Source organism: Felis catus, chromosome A1, assembly GCF_018350175.1.
Source record: "Felis catus isolate Fca126 chromosome A1, F.catus_Fca126_mat1.0, whole genome shotgun sequence".
Lineage (NCBI taxonomy): Eukaryota > Metazoa > Chordata > Mammalia > Carnivora > Felidae > Felis > Felis catus.
In genome coordinates this window covers 167680994-167686467 of record NC_058368.1, presented here as the reverse complement: position 1 = coordinate 167686467, position 5474 = coordinate 167680994, and the positions used below count along the sequence as shown (strand labels likewise).

At 38.7% G+C, this 5474-nt stretch overlaps 1 pseudogene; it reads left to right on the top strand.

Moving 5' to 3' along the window:
• Nucleotides 1-4008: 4008 nt before the first annotated feature.
• LOC109503206 lies at nucleotides 4009-5237 on the top strand (annotated as a pseudogene).
• The last annotated feature ends 237 nt before the right edge of the window (nucleotides 5238-5474 follow it).

Here is a 5474-nt window from a genome sequence, read left to right as displayed (position 1 = left end):
GCTCCCACTTGTTATTTGGATATTCTAATTCCCCCTTCCCAAGAAGGAAGGGTTGGTTTTTCTCCAGGAGAGAAGTTAAGTTATGCTACCTAATAAAATAGGCAAGGAGGATAAAGAGAGGAAGAGACAGGAAAGCCAATGGGCACATACACTAAGAAAGAGTTTGGGCATGTTTAAAGATAGAGGAGTTCCAGAACACTTTTAAGGTGTAAGAGAATAGAGAGAAAAGAAAGGAAGGGGAATTTTTTGGATTATAGTAACCACTCAAGTACATGTAAAACCAAAATGCATCTCTACTATAATTACCCAGCTTTTGGTATGATTTCTGGCTTTGTAAGTATTATTAGGACTTTTCATATATTTCCTTCTCAGCCAGGTCCTGCCTCCTCCCCATTCTCTACCACAGGCATATAAAAGCCTTATGGGAAAGCCTACCACATTCCTAACCAAGAATGTATAATAGTGGATTTCATACCACAATATGATTGGGTCTGGAAGTAGACAAAGCTAATTTCTTTCAATGTTACTAATCAGCATAGTATTGGAAGTTTTGGCTAGTATAATCAGACAATTAAAATAAGGGGAATAAAATCTGGAAGGGAGAAGAGAAAATTGCCATTGTTTATAGATTATATAATAATTTACATTCAAGTACAAGAGAAGTTACAAACTCTGAAAATTATTAAGGGAGTTCAAGGTCAGCAAGTTTGAGAAATAAAAATATCATTAAACAAAGACAAATAGCATTCCTTTATATCAGCAATAACCAATTAGAAAATGCAAGAGAACATAAAACATTATTTACAGTAACCCAAAAGCTAAAAACTATGAGCTGGCCTAATGGTCTTTATAAAAGAAATTTTAAAATTCTATTAAAAGAAGAGATTTGAATAAATAGAAAGCCACACTACATAAACAGATGCAATATCTTTACAATTTAAAGATACAGATTTCCACAAATTGATCTACAAATTCAATACAATTCCAATAAAAGTTTCAGCAGAATATTTTGGGAAAACTGGATAAAATTGCTTCTTAAATGAATATGGGAAAATAAAGGCCCATAAACAACGAAGACAATCTTGTGAACGAAAAAATCTAGTGTGTCCCTCACTAGAGGAATAATATGATAGAGTACTTGCCTAAGATGGAATAATATGCAGTGTCAAAAGAAAAATGAATTAGATCTTCATATAGGAGCATGGGTGGATCTCACAATGGTATATACATATAATGGAATACTTTTAAAAAGAGGAAAATTCTGCGATGTGTGACAACATGGATGAACCTGAGCATATTATGCTGAGTGAAATAAGGCAGTCATAGAAAGACAAATACTGCATGATTCCATTTCTATGAGATATCCAAAATAGTCGGGATCATAGAATCAAAGAGAAGAATGGTGGTTGCCAGGACTGGGGGAAGAGAAAAATGGGGAGTTACCGACCAATAGGCATAAAGATTTAGTTAAGCAAGATGAGTAAGCTCTAGAGATCCAGCATACAACATACCTAGAGTCAATGATGATTATACACTAAGTTTAAGAAGGTAGATCTCATAGTAAGATAAAATATACTGCTAAGTGAAATAAATGTGGTTTATAGCAAAATAACAATTGTGTAAATTTCTAAAAAATTTTCACACATACCAAACAATATTTTTTACAGATATACATATATACACATAAACAAATGTTTAGAAGGTAGATGGGAAGTATTCACAATGCAAACAAAAGATTGGGGGATCTATGAAAGGACAGGAACTGGGATCAGAGACGAGGATGAAGGAAAAGAATACATTAAAAGGAGGGGAACTGCATGGGCCAATTAAGTGCTAAGAACTAGGGAGCATAATTAACTCCATTCTGGATAGGCAAAGACCAAAAAAAAAAAAAAAAAAAAAAAGGGTGGGGGCAAGTGGGGGAAAAAAGACTACTTAAAGGATACCAACTTAGGATCTCCTTTTCCATAAAGCATTTAAATGAGGTTTCATTATCCAGATTTCAGGCAGTGGCTACTTTTAAATGATCTATGGAGGAAGTAGCCTTTTGCTCTTGAGGTCCTAAGGTTCAAACTGTCTACACATCAAAAGAAATCAACTTACTTTATAAATTATGCATTCTTTCTTCCTTTCATATGTCTATCCATCTAGTTATATCCTAAAGCATAATCATTTATACAGTGCCATAGTATATAAAACATTTTCATGTGAACTATACCATTTTTTTAGAACAATACCATTTGATTGTCACAAAAATATAGTATTAAAGGTGAGGTAGGTATTATTATTATTATTATTATTATTATTATTATTATTATTGGTTTCTCCTTTTATAGATTATAAAAGCTCATATTTTGCCCAGGTCACATTAGTGGAAAGGGCCAGAGCCAGGAAGGAATGCAGATTAAGTGACATAAAATCTCCTGATGTTTCCACTGAATCCATTCTACAGAGGTGAATGTGCCCAATATGCCATTTCCCTTAATCACAAACATCTCTCGGAGGAAGGAAATATTACATAATGAAGAAACTGTAGTTCAGAATGTTTTACCCAAAATCTGGCAATTTATAGTTGCAGGAGCCAAGACTCAAACTCTGTTTCTGTGACTTAATCATCGAAAGGCCAACATTGAAACAACATCCGACCAAAGGTCTCTACAAAATGGGCTTCTTAAAAATACAGAAGCAAATGTTAAAAAATTTACTAGCGGCTCTGAGTCCTTTTGAGGGCCCACTGAGCCCTCCAGAGGCTCTGGCAGTCTCTAAAATCCAGCTTTGGTTTGCAAGGAAATGCTGCAGGCAGTAAAGCCGGCCTCACCACCAGAGCCACCTCCAGGTTGACCTGTTAAAGGTCACCCAGCTCTCTGCTCTGAGAGCCCGAAATCAAGGATGATGTCCCCCCCCTGTATTGTGATTGAGCAAGTTTAATGGACAGGCAGGAGTTCAGACAGAATGTGTGCTAGTTCCTCTATTGTTACAACATCCCTGACAGGTCAGTGAAGGCTCCTAAGTAAGTATTAACTCCTTAAACAGTATTGGAAGGTCTGTAACCAAACTCAGGAACTGTGGTTCTCAACCCTAGTGTGCAATAGAATCACCTGAGAAATTTACAAAAACACTGATGCCTTTACCCAGTGGACTGGTTAATTCAGAATCTCTTGAGAGTGGAATCCATGTATCAGAACTTTGTTTAAAATCTCCCTGGTTGGTGATAAACATGTTCTGTAATTAGATAGTGGTGATGGTTGTGCAACTTTGTGAATAAGAACTACTGACTTGTACACTTTAACAGGGTAATGTTTACGGTGTGTCAATTATACCTCAATTAAAAAAAATACTTTCTCAGTTTATTCTAAAGTATAGCCTGGGCTGAGAACCACCATGAGACTGGACAGTGTCTTCCAATCTGGGCTGTACATTGGAATTTACTGGGGAACTTTAAAAAACACTGAAGCCTAGGGGCACCTGCGGGGGGCTCAGTCAGTTAAGGGTCAGACTTTGGTTCAGGTCACGATCTTGCCGGTCGTTTGTTTGAGCTCTGCATTGGGCTCTATGCTGACAGCTCAGAGCCTGGACCCTGCTTCAGATTCTGTGTCTCCCTCTCTCTCTGCCCCTCTCCCACTCACACTCTCAAAAATAAAAACAAACCAACAAACAAAATACTGGAGCCTAGTCATGACCACCGTAGATTCTGATGTTATTAGTCTGGGTGATAATCTTGGCATCAGGAGTTTAAAAACTTCCTAAGGTGATAGCAATGTGCAACAGGTTGAGACACTGGTCTAGAATAGTGACCCTCCACCTGGGCTCCTCTGGGAACCTGGGAACTTGTTAGAAATGCAAATTCTTAGTCCCACCCTAGACCTACTGAATCAGAAACTCTAGTGTTGGGTCCAGCAGCCTATGTTTTAACAAGCCCTCCAGGTGATTCTGATACTGGCTGCAGTTTGAGAACCACTGCTCTAGCCCTCAAGGAAATTGCATTCCAATCCAGTTATTATCCTTAAATTTCCCTAATCCCTAAATATTTCTGGAGGCCCTATTCAAGATGTAGGAAACCTTTTCATACCTAGCACCATGCTCCACAACTGCGACTGAAGGTCTAGCTGGAGAGTGACTCACTTGGAACTAATCAGGAAGAGGAAGCCATGTAAGACGCGGGGTTATAACTTTTCTCTTACACAAGAGTGTTAATTTCAGGCAGGTGAGCTGCGGTAGGGAGCAGGAGGATCTGGAAGGAAGGAGTTGTGGCGTCAAGAATTCACTGCTTGCGGGGGGAGGAGGTTCTAACCCTGGGCGATGAGGCTGGTAGAGCAAAAAGGTCTTTTCCAGGCGGAGGTTGTAGAAGCTTTAATGGAGGTGGCGGCTTCATTCATAGCAGCCGCTACAACCTTCCCGGATGGAGGCAGTAATTTCAAAAGCGATGGTGGCAGAGGAGGATTTGGACAAGGAAGTGGCCACGGACGGTTGAACAAAGGCCAAGACCAGCGATCTCCAGAACATGTAGTTTTATTAGGAGCGTACCTGTATCCCTGTGGAGATGACATAGTTTTTAAATGTACTGCAGACAAAAATAAGGTGCTTTACTTCAGCGCTCCAGTTTATTTAGAGAGCAAAGAACAGATTAGTAAAGTGGATGACATATGTGGACAATTTAGAGATTTTTTTTTCCGTTAAATTGTCAGAAAATATGAAGGCACTTTCCTTTAAAAACCTGCAGAATTTCACATGGACCCATATAAACTGCTCCCACTGCAGAGGTTTTTACCTCGACCTCCAGGTGAGAAGGGACCTCCAAGAGGTGGTGGCAGGAGGAAGAGGTGGAGGGCGCCCAGTGGGCGGAGGGGCGGTTTCAGACGCGCAAGAGGAGGTGGAGATGGAGGCTTCAGAGGAGGAAGGGGGGTTAGGTTCTGACGGAAAGGACATTCAGCGTAACAGTTCAGGAGAAACTTCCTGCATGATCTGCTTCTATGGATCAGAAACTTGTTTCTTGAGCAAGTCTTGAAGAACTGGTCATTTTATGACAGTGGAACTAAAATGTCAATGCATGCAAAAGTCAGTGAAAAAAATACGCAATTTTGCTCTAAAAGAGTGTGAACAAGTGTTCTGTATAATGCTTGGAACTCTGTGGATGCTTAATAAATGGACAATTTTCATTTGAAATATTAAAAAAAAAAAGGAGTTAATTTCAGTTCTCACACCAAATCCTTGAGATTAGAATTACAAAATACTACCTACGTGGCCTGTTATTCCTTTACTTCATTCATTTTGAAACTCAAAATACATTGTGTAACCTCAAATCCTTCCTTAGTCTTAGCCTTTTTAAGCCAGTGATTCTCTTTCTTCGTTTTGATCAATAAATGATTTCTGCAGCCATTTGAGAACGATGTTGCTTTGACATTTTAGAAAATGCATTGTTTAGAATTTTTTTCTAAGTTTGTAATGAAAAATCTAGATTTAAATCTGTATTGAAG